General features: G+C 43.6%; 1 long non-coding RNA gene across 1 annotated transcript; it reads right to left on the bottom strand.

Annotated features, from left to right (window-relative positions):
* Positions 1-9,406: 9,406 nt before the first annotated feature.
* On the bottom strand, positions 9,407-11,057 carry LOC310743834. The gene is made up of 2 exons (XR_014539261.1): positions 9,864-11,057; positions 9,407-9,789 (listed from the first exon to the last, which is right to left on the bottom strand). It is a non-coding gene; the product is annotated as an uncharacterized lncRNA (long non-coding RNA).
* Between the last annotated feature and the right edge of the window lie 955 nt (positions 11,058-12,012).

Here is a 12,012-nt window from a genome sequence, read left to right as displayed (position 1 = left end):
TCAGGCCCAGCAGATGTGCCAGTGTGAAAAGCTGGGGAAATGTTTTTTTTCTTGTCGATGCCGGCAAAGAGGCATGCAGATCCATCCATCTCATTTCCATAAAGCACCTTCTGTTTTAGCTCAGGCTTTCAACAACATCGCTGTTCTCTTGGTGCCCCTGAGGTGTACAGAATGGGAAAAGCATTCTTTTGACTTCCCAGTGGAGGTGCTGTGTGTGTGTTTCTGCCACCCTATGGGGGGAACATATATATTGGAGGAGAAAAGGGACTTCAGAAAGGAACATTTTGAATGCCGCACGAAAGACAAGCTGGCATTTCCCCTCTGCTGCCTTGGGTGACTCAGACCCTAGACGGGCCTTCACTGCCACTGGTGGGCTGGCACAGCAACAAACCTTTTCAGACTGGATTTGTGTTTCATTAGGCTGAACTCAAGTGAGGCAAAGGGTGCTTTTTCAGGGTAAATCAGCCAAATGGGTTTTACTTAAACCCAGATAATTCTTAACAGATCCCCACAGGTAGCAGAAACAGTGGTTCTTCCTGCTTCCACCTTTTTGCACGGAGTGGCTTGCCGCTGGGAAGCTGCTTACTCATAATAAGAGCTGACATTTACACAGAGCTTTGCATTTTGAAAGGTCTCTACAAACATTAACTAATTAATCCTGAAAGCTCTGCCGTAGTTCAGGTAGGAGCTGTTCCGCTTGGAGGAGAGGATAGAAACCAGGCTGCCGAGCTTAAATCTCGTGCCTAAGCCCACAAAGCAAATTGGTTGTGGAGTCTGATTAAAATGCAGCCTGTGCGAAAGTCCCCAAGAGAGGCATATCTGCACTGTGGGCCAACCTGTGAGTCCTGGCGTGTGTTGCACTTTTTCGCAAGAGTGAGTTCTGCACAGAACCCATTAAGAGACAAAGTGTAAGAAAGGAGGCGTGGGGAAAGGCAACCACTTATTTCCAATCCAACATCATTTTAATTATGTTTTTACCTATTTATAACCCTTTTTTCATATTCTCTTAAAGCATTACAGCTGGAAACCACTTAATTTCTATCCAACATCATTCTAACATTCATTAATTTTAAAGTATTTCTGTAGATAGTCTTTAAATTTCTTCCAATCTTCTTCCACCGACTCTTCTCCCAGGTCTCGGATTCTGCCAGTCATTTCCGCCAATTCCATATAATCCATCACCTTCATCTGCCACTCTTCCAGGGTGGGTAACTCTTGTGTCTTCCAATACTTTGCAATAAGTATTCTTGCTGCTGTTGTTGCATACATAAAGTTTCCGGAAACTTCCGGAGGCGGCGCCAACGGCAATGGCGGTCTCCTTCTAATCTGGAGGGAGAAGCTCCGCAGAAAGTGGGTCTGTCCGCTACAGCGAAGCGGAGACCCTTTTGAAAATCACAGGCAGGAGAAGCCTGTGAACGTGGGACTCGGCGGGCACCCTTAGCGCCCCCCGAATTTGCGAAGGAACCCCGCAAGGGGCTCCAGAGCGTAACGGGAGCTTGGCGCGGTGCTGAGAGTCAATTGCTCTTTCCGTGGGGTGAAGCCGCACAGCTGTTGCCGGAGAGCGCTGACCTTTTTCCTGTGACAATTCGGCTGCTAAGCAACTACCCGTGAGTAGGTGAAGCTTAAGAAATTGGGACTAAAGGAAGAAAAAAGGGATTAATTTCGCACTGAAGCGGGAAGGTGTAAACAGGAAGTCCGCCTTCCGTTTCTGTACACAGATCAAAGCAAAGACGTTTTTAAGCTAAGACCTGGAGAGCAGTGCTTTTAAAGTTCTAAATCCGAACGTCAAAGTGAAAGAACTCCCCCCCCCCCAGGTTAGTGGAGGGGGTGGGGAGAGGGAAAAGTGACTTTTCTTCTTCTGGGAAAAATAGAGACAATTATCTAACTCCTGGGAACGGACTGCCAGGTTCACTAGAACTGTTGCATTGAGAGTCGCACTATTTATAGACAATGTAACTTTTTAATGGTTAACTCTGCAAAGGAGATACTTGTTGAAGGTCTTCTCTGGACTTGAAACTGTTGCTTGTTTTTTTGAGGGGACTTAGGAAAGTTGGAAAAGATTCTTTATTGTAACTTTAATGACTGTTACAGTGTCCCCCTAGAGGAACATTGAAGCTGTACACCCAGCTGGGGGATTTTTCCATTCTGGACTTTGGGGATTTTCCACGGCAATACTTGACCGTGGGACCGACCTTGATTCATAGACAAAAGTGTGATGACTGATAGGACAACAAGATCGGGCAAGGCTAGAGTGCAGCAGCCCAGTACAGTTTCCCAGCAACGTAGATCATCTGTTCCCGGCCCTCCTGTGACACAGGGGGAAGATTTTGCACAAGCTGGGTCAAAAGGAATGGCTTCAGAAGGGGATTTTACTTCTGTGTTAAATAAAATCTATGAAAAATTGGAAGGCCTAAGCAAACAAGTTACGGAACAATCAACTAAAATAGACAGGAATACTGCCAGCATTAATAATCTGGGACAGAAGGTGAACTCCAATACAGAATCTATTGAAAAATTGCTGGAAGAATCTGCGTCTAATCGAAAAATAGCTGAGGAAGCAAAAGAAAAAGCAGTGGCTGTAGAGGAAGAAATAAAACCTATGCGCAAACAGATTGGGGACCATCAGTCACTTCTGTCTATGATTGAACTGAGGGAGAAACAGACCAATCTGAGGATCAGGGCAGTACCGAAACTTGAAAAAGATAACCTAAGTGACTACCTTACGCAGGAATTTGGGAAATTTTGGAATTTGGAGTTGGAGAAAGACTTTAAGATAGTAAGTGCGTTCAAACTTGGAAGAGGAGGGAGAAAAAACAGGGTGAGAGACTGTTTGGTTACCCTCCGAACGAAAGAAGAGAGAGATAAAATACTGAGTGCGCACTTCCAGAAGACTTTGGAGATCAACGACTCGAGAGTGGAGATTTTTAAGGATATACCGAAACATCTATTGGATCTTAGAACCAACTACGGAGATCTGGTGGCCCTACTGAGAAGAAACAGAATTGTTTTTAGGTGGGAATTCCCCCAGGGACTATCTTTTACCTTTAAAGGGAAAAAGTTCAAAATAAGATCAGTGGAAGATAAGGAAAAAATTTTGAGAGACCACGAAGAAGACCTGCAAAAAGAAGTACTAGAAGAGCTAAGAGCTTTAAGATCAGGAGTATTAGACATAGTACCACCACCTTTGGGACTGGACAAACTAAAAAAAGCGATACCACCGTCAGAACAAGAAGAACTTTTGGGAGCAGTTGGAGGAAAATAGAATAACCACACAATGTCTCTGCAATTATTAAGTTGGAACATTCATGGATTTAATTCCCCGGAGAAGAGGAAGAAAGTCTTTCATTTATTGAAAAAGGAACAATTGGACTTAATTTGTTTACAGGAAACTCATGTGATAAGGCTTCACAGGAAAGTACTGATTAATAAAAGATTGGGTCAAGAGTTTATTTCATCGGACAAGGTTAAAAAGAGAGGAGTTGTTATTTATGCCAAAGAGAGCCTATCACCGAAATTTGTTTTTAAAGATGAACAAGGAAGATTTGTGGCAATTGAGATTCAATCACAAGGAGAAAAATTTTTGATTGTAGGAGTTTATGCACCAAATGAGGGGAAATCTGAATTCTTCAAGAAATTGCATGAGACATTGCTTGACTACATGGACTACAACATTATTATGATGGGAGATATGAATGGAGTGGTATCTACAAATATGGATAAGTCGCAGAGACAGGTTGTAACTAAAGATGGCAGACTACCAAAAACCTTTTTTGAACTGACTGACAATATGGACTTGATTGACATCTGGAGAACTAAGAACCCCCTTGGAAGAGAGGGAACATTCTTCTCTGAAGCCAAAATGACATGGACAAGAATTGACCAAATATGGATAACTAGAGGACTGGCACCTAAGACTCGAAAAGTGGAAATTTGCCCAAAAACCTGCTCCGACCATAATGCGGTGAAGATGGAGATGAAACTAACACCAATCGGTTCCTTCAGATGGAGGATGAATGACACCTTATTTAGAGATCAAGAGGTTACCAAGAAGGCCCAAAAAATCTTGACAGATTATTTTGAGATAAATTTGAATACCACGGTTGAAAAAAGAGTAATCTGGGACGCAAGCAAAGCGGTTATGAGAGGGTTTCTGATTCAACAGAACGCAATAAAGAAGAGAATTCAAAATGAGAAAAAAAGATAAAATCTTGGAAAAAATAAAAGAAGGAGAGAAGAAATTAAGAGCGAAACCAAAGTCGCAAGAGATTCTGAGAGAAATAAAGCTATATCAAGTACAATACATGAAAATGATAAATCAGGAAGTAGAATGGAAAATTAAGCAGATGAGACAAAAGACATTTGAATCGGCTAATAAATGCGGGAAACTGCTAGCCTGGCTGATGAAAAAAAGACAAAAATTAAACACCATCACAAGGTGGTTGTCACCAATGGAAGCGAAGGCTCAGAAAAAGCTCAATATGGAGGCCAAATGGCCGAAATATTGGGAAATATTGGAACAAGAAGGAGACAAATTGAAATTGCAGAGTTTTGAGAAATTAAAAGATAAAGTGCGAGATTGGCTTCATTATTATCAAATAAGAGAGGCCTATAATTTGGACAAAAAAATTGGCTTCCAGGTGGAAAAATCAAAATTGGAAACAGAACTGTTAGATCCCAAAACTAAGATACTTTCAAGAATGTATAACTTGCTGTTAAAATGGAATACGCAGGACGAAACGGTTAAATCTGCTATGATCAAATGGGCACAAGATATTGGTCATAACATTATGTTTGCTGACTGGGAACAGTTGTGGACCACCGGTATGAAATTTACGGCATGTAATGCCTTAAGAGAGAATATTATGAAAATGATATACAGGTGGTACATGACACCAGTCAAGCTTGCAAAAATATATCATTTGCCCGATAATAAATGTTGGAAATGTAAAGAAACTGAAGGTACATTCTTTCACCTTTGGTGGACGTGCCCAAAGATTAAGGCTTTCTGGGAGATGATCTATAATGAAATGAAAAAGGTATTTAAATATACCTTCCTGAAGAAACCAGAGGCCTTTCTCCTGGGCATAGTCGGCCAACTGGTGCCAAAGAAGGACAGAACTTCCCTTCCCAGCACATTTTAAAAGGGCATTGGATGTCAATCTGCCAAAGGTCAGATTTAAGAGGAGCATTTTTGCCTGGAGCCTAAAGGTGTATAATGAAGGCGCCAGGCAAACCTCCCTGGGGAGAGCATTCCACAGACTGGGAGTTGCAGCAAAAGAAGGCTCGTTCTCATGTTGCCACCCTCCAGACCTCTCGAGGAGGAGGCACACGAGGAAGGGCCTCAGGATGGTCTCACATGGAAAGAGGCAGCCCTTGGGGTATTGCAGTCCTGAGCCATTCAAGGCTTTACAGGTCAAAACCAGCACTTTGAAACCACTCATAGACTTCCTAATCAGCAATAGTTTCTCTGAAGTCCTTTTAGACTCTGTTAACATGCCCTGTTTTTATGTGCATCAGTGTACAGCACTGTGCACCACATGCATTATATGTGCATTAACAGCCACGACAGCTCATAGCAGTACGAGTGAAAAGAAGCATGTGAGCAATGCTTATTTGCAATGTTTAAAAGTGGGTGAAATTGTAATAGATTGGGGAAACAGTGGCTCTGAGCAGGTTTGGAAAAAATGTGAGGAAAACAGTTATTGTCACAAATATTTTCATACCCTTCAATATGGCAGTTTTCACATTGAAAACCAGTGGTATAGCACCATCTAAGGACATCCCTAGACTGTGTTAGGTATCTGTGAGCCTACTCATGTGAGCATAGCCTTCTGACGCTGCCAGAGGATAAGGAACTCATTTGTTGGACCAACCCAACAGGGTTATGCATGTTCAGTTGTGTGTTTGATTGTAGCCCTGATGTTCTGCCTCCTTAAAAGGGTTGAAAAACACATTACCAGCAGTATTCCTCCAAAGCTGGAACTCATAATGAAATCTAAACTGTAACCTTCAGTACGTCTCTTACTATTCTGTAGGTATGCCATGTAGTATAGTGGAACAATATCTGTATTCTGATACCGTTGCCACATATAGGGTATTGGGAAGAATGTTATATTTCCATTTTACTTGTTCTGTATGTTTTATATTTAAAATAAAATTTAAAAACAAATCAATTACTTTTGTCCAATATTACCTCTGAAAACATCTTAGCTCTAAACCCATGAGATACTGAGCCATGAAGAAGCTGGCAACAACATGCTCTCCAAAATGTCAACTACTTCTTATCACTTAGGGCTGCCATACGTCTGGATTTTCCCGGACATTACCGGGATTTCAAAGGCGGAATTGACGTCCGGGTTGAATTTCCAAAAAATGGCACCTTGTCCTGGATATTAGGCAAGTCTGTCGAGAAAGTTCAACAACTTTCGGGGTGTCCTGGTTTTTACTTTTTGAAATATGGCAACCCTATATTACTGCTCAGTGAAGAAATGGTCCATGTAGGCCAGCAGGATTGCCCTTAGGAGATGACACAGGTCTTCTTTGCTTTGGCAGCAGAAGTGAAGCTTTCTTCCAGTTACTTACATGATTGCCTCCTGCTGAGGCTCTATAAGAACCAGCACACAAGAACAACTGGTGTTTTTCTTTTGTACCAAAGCTACCAAACTTGTGAAGCTTATCAAAGATGTGCATATCAGTGTAAGTCTGTGTGGTCAGCAGGGATCCTTTATTTCTGTCATTCATGTTCATTGTATTCCCTTTCCCCATCTAGAGAGAGTCACATGCTGAAAGAACACATCTGTGTATAGAAACATGTGTAGAACTCCTGCCATTTGCTAAACACACAGAATTGTGGACAGGGCTGGCCCATGTAGTGGCAATGGCTGGTGCTAGACCACATGACCCACAGTAGCCTCCATGTGCTAAAATAAAATTCTTGCTTTTATAAAGCCCTGCTTTGTTCACTTCCTCTGCAAATCCAGCCCAAAAGCACCAGTAAATCCTAGCATCAGAGTTTGAATGTTCCATAAGAATATTTGTAACTAACAGCTGGCGATGCTTTCATGTGGCCTGGAATGGAATCAGAGCTGGGGAGGTTTTTTTAGGAGATCCTTTTCACTCCAATGGCACATTGATTTTCATGGCAGCTGCTCAATACTGCACTTTGATTCCTACTTAAACAGGTTGTGCAGCATCCCTGGTAAACCAAAGTCATGTGTTTGTCAGATAATATAAAAATAGCCCAAGAAGCTGCCATAGGGAGAATCCATAATTGCATCTCCCTGCTACCTTAGGAGGACAGACTTCCCTGTCCTTTGTAAGGAGCAATTGTTTCCAGGTGCTCTTCAGTGCAATCTAAAAGAAATAGGCAAATCCATAAGCATTTTTCACCGTCAGTCTTTGCCAGCTACCTGGGATGTGTTGATGGCTTCCAGCAAGTTCATAGTGATCCCCTCCATATTTATTTTCTGCTCGCCCGCAGCCAGGCTGTCACAGTCTTGCTATGTCATATGTCAAAGCTTTACTGATGCTCAGAGTTTGAAATTCAAAATGAATGGTGTGCAGTTACTCCCAGTGAGCTTCCATGATTCACATGGATGTAGGGCTAAGATGAAGCATTGCTAACAGTCTGTTATCAGACTTAGGATAGTCACTGTCTTGAATACTTTGGAAGCATCTGCAAGAAAGGCACTGCTACACCAAAACTAATCTGTGCAATTTCCTCAGAACTGCAGAAAATGTTAACTGATTAAAGCCATTACTTCAGAAACCATTGGAAGCAACTATTTTCTTTTATAAGAATTCAGAACCACCAAGGAAATGTTCTATCATTAATGGAAGCCACTCAAGGACTCCCATTATCCATGAAAGAGAGAAATTTGGCCCATTTTCCTGCTGGGGCCAGATACCCAAAAGCATTCCAGGCCTCCCTCCCTCTTTCTTTTCTTTTCTTTTCTTTTCTTTTAAAAAGAATCTGAAAAACTCTGAATGGAGGGAAATTGGGTATCAAAGGTAGATCAGCTCTACTTCAGGACCATTAAGCTGCCAGTTGAAGAATCCTTTAAACCAGGGTGGAGAACCTGTGTCCCACCAGATGTTTGTGGACTCCCAACTCCCCTATTGCAGGCTGGGTGGGATGAGAGCTGGAGTTCCACCTCTGTTTTAAATCATATGGGGAACCTGCTTCTTAATAGTTTGGGGGACTTTCTGGAGGAGAGGAATCCATTTCCTCTGAAACGAACTCCCCTAACTCCTTCACTGGTGATCTTTTTATGAAGCCTCATTTGCCTGTCTCTAATTAAGACCTACTTAAAGGTTCTAAGAGATACATCTACCCCAAACCCTCCAACTGCCCCAGCTGCTGCTTGTGTTCTGTGTCTGTGTTCTAGGCATAGTGACCCAGAGGGTCTGTCACCTTAGAACTGGTCGGTGTCAAACTCCATTGCCTTCCATTTGCACGATAGCAAACTCTGACCATTTGAGCTGAGCAGCAGCATTGCTGTGAGGGAAACCTACCCAATGCTACGCTGAACTGTGTTTCATGTGGCTTCTGGTGCTGCCTCTATGAATTTATGTATTCCTTGCACTGGGAGAAATGAAGAACACATGCTTCAGCACATGCATTGCAGCAAAAATAGACTCATTTTTCTCTGGATGGATATAGAAGCCCATTGGGCTTGCCTTAGTTATGTCAAAACAATTGCATAAGATTTTTGTGATGTACAACAGAATCAGACAAATGAATTCTACAAAATGTGATGTTATGGCTATATAGTGAATACTGGGAATTTTCTGTTATGAGCAGTGATACTGATGTTATCAGCCATCTGAGGGTCTCATTTGTTGTGAACATGCTGTGTTCCTAAGCATGCATATACCAAATTACCACCCTGTTTACTGCAACATCCTTTCAGATAAATATTTTAACCTTCCTGGCTGAGCCCTTCAACAAGCATATTGATGGAATCTATTTCTCTGATGCAGATAAAACTCACTGGAATCACTCCCTTGAATGTCAGTGGACTGAAAATCAGCCTCCTACAGACACAGGGAAACAAGATTGGCATCTCCTCTGCCTGTACTTGGGGTATAAATCCTCGTGTTTCCTTTTGAATCCCATGGTGCATTCTCAGTTTTTGATTAGACCTGCTCTATATTTAGCAGTTTGTTCCCTATCCCGTCTTTTACAGCATTTGAATATGTTGTGTTTATAATGAATGGCTGTGAAGTTAAACTCCGAGTTATATAGTCTTAATTAATACTTCAGTCTGGAGAGAACTGAAGATCTGCACTGACAGGTGGGCCAGGATTGGCTTAGAAGCTGTGGACATGATTGCTGCAAGACTTTGGCAACCCATCAAAAATACATAAATTCAGGGCACCTGAAGAAAATATGTAAGAGACCAGATTATTGCTAAATGTCTTTATTTATCTTTCCCAAATGCTATGTAGCTTACAAAATGGAGATTAATCAGCCAGTATTTTACAGGAGAAAATTAAACATTCATTTGGAGCCCAGGGTTGCTCATGTAGAAAGACAGCTCGATAACCACTGAAGGCAGGCCTGTAATCTGTCCAAGGAAGCCATGGCATGCAAATGACAAAGTTGTTGGTGTGCCACACTCGCAGGTAACTTGTTTTGTCTCTGCACGGCTCTGCCTGCCAAACTTGTTGCCAACAAGGTCCTGCTAGCTCTCTCCTTCATCTTATCTGCTTACACAGAGCCAACGTTCCATTCTCTCCCTCTCTCTATGTTCTGTCAGCGTTCTTGCAACTTATGACTGTACCTTACTTTAGGAAAAATGTACTTAGAATACATGCAGCAAAGCAATGAGTACAAAAGCAGATTAAGCATGATTACTTACTCTAATCAGGACAAACGATGAATATATTTGATTCTTCCTCCATGTGCTTCTCACTCCCTTTTCCTTGCCAGGTGTATGAGGGGGGGTCTGGAACACCTATCCAAGAGCAAAGAACCCAGCATAGATTTATGCAACAAAATTGGTGCATTGGCCAGGAAAGTCTTTCGGCCACGCTAGCGATCGTCAGACCCAGGCCCAGCGCAGTCCAGACCGACTGCTGTGATGGTGCTGTCGCCACCAGGTCAAGGAGCGTGAGTCTGCCGCCCCTCTCCTCAACTGGCCTGCACCGTGTGCAGCTCCTCTGGAGCAGAAAGCGGGTGGGGCAGCTCCATGCCTGGGTCAAGCTTGACCCGGGGCAGAGACAGGTTGCAGCGCACATGGGATGAGGTGCACAGAGAGAGATGTTCACCCTTGCGGGTCCTGCTCGGCTGCTCAGTGCTTGCCTGGTGGCGGGGCGGGGGATGGGGCCCAGCACAGGGGGTGGCAGAGCCCTAATACTGAGGGGGCTGAAGCGCCCTCCGTCCCATATACTTGGTGCCCCTGGGGTGAATGGATGTTATTCATGACTATCTCCAGACGTGGTTCTGGTGGGGGGGGGGATGCAGTGGACAAAGTTTGTCTGGTTGATGTCCCCAGACTGGAATGCGGCCTTGAAGAGACAACACTGCAGTGAAACACCTCACCAGTGAAGGATGTATGAGTGCTTAAAGAGACAAAGAACTGAACTTGTAACAACACACGTCTGGAAACAAAAATGAAAGGAAGGGCTGCACGTGCGTTACGGATTATATACATTAAGGATTAAATGGAAGTTGCTGTTTACAAGGTGATACAAAGGGCAGCTGAATGAATGAACAACATAATGTAGATACATCGTGGACGTATCCTGTAACAGGGAGGAAAATATTTTCTTCTTTAGGAAGTTTTATTAAACTAAATAAACTTGGTTTAATTTGCAATAATTTGGAAAATTAATAGAAATAACTGACAAAAAAAGTAGTTTCCCCTTTAAATTTCTGAAGTCGTGGCCTGGCCACAGAATGCGAGATTCCCTCAAGTGGATGGATGCCCCCGTCCCCCCCAAGAGGCTCTGGGGCAGGGTTGCCATAACTTTGGTTTTCCCAGACACGTCCAGGGAAATTCACATATACAGTCCCTTCAGTGCCACGGACCTCGAAAAACCAGAATCCTCCCCTTTCAATCTATTGGACCCCCCCCCCCTTCCTTCATGGGAGAACACGCACAACCTTTGGGATGTGTTTTTGACCACTTCTGAGAAAAGAGCAGTTTGGGCCCATGCTAAGACCATAGCCTTTTATCATTTGTTGAAGGTTCATGAATTGCAGCGGGAAAAGGATGTCTCACCTAAGTTTTGGGAGAGAATCTTTACTACAATGAGACAGTTTAGTGAGCTGGACCCTGTAGCAGCAGAAACTGCTTGGGTAGTGGCAATTATAGGTAGGAGGTGCCTATCCAGACATTAAAGGTAAAGGGACCCCTGACCATTAGGTTCAGTCGTGACCGACTCTGGGGTTGCGGCGCTCATCTCGCTTTATTGGCCGAGGGAGCCGGCATTTGTCCGCAGACAGCTTCTGGGTCATGTGGCCAGCATGACTAAGCCGCTTCTGGTGAACCAAAGCAGAACACGGAAACGCTGTTTACCTTCCCACCGGAGCGGTACCTATTTATCTACTTGCACTTCGTGCTTTCAAACTGCTAGGTTGGCAGGAGCAGGGACCGAGCAACGGGCGCTCACCCCATCATGGGGATTCGAACTGCCGACCTTCTGATCGGCAAGTCCTAGGCTCTGTGGTTTAACCCACAGCACCACCCGCATCCCATCCAGACATTAGGCACCAGTTAATGAACCTTCGACAGCTTATTTACCTTCTTTATCACCTTCCTCATTCCTCCTAAAACATCCTGAAAATACACCTTTGCCTTTGCTTGTCCTTTCACTGTCCCCACTTCCCATCCTCGTGTTCCTGCCGGGGGAACCTCAGGGTGACCTTCAGCTAGTTGGGCAACATTTGCCCCTATGGCATGAGGCTGGGGTCTTCTCAGAAGTAGTCAAAAACGCATCTAAAAAGCATATCCAAAAGGTTATGCATGTCCTCCCAAGTAGGGGGGGGGGCATCCAATAGATCGA

Source organism: Podarcis filfolensis (genome assembly GCF_964270895.1).
Source record: "Podarcis filfolensis genome assembly, chromosome: 1".
In the NCBI taxonomy this organism is placed as follows: domain Eukaryota; kingdom Metazoa; phylum Chordata; class Lepidosauria; order Squamata; family Lacertidae; genus Podarcis; species Podarcis filfolensis.
This window is presented reverse-complemented; position numbering and strand designations above follow the sequence as displayed.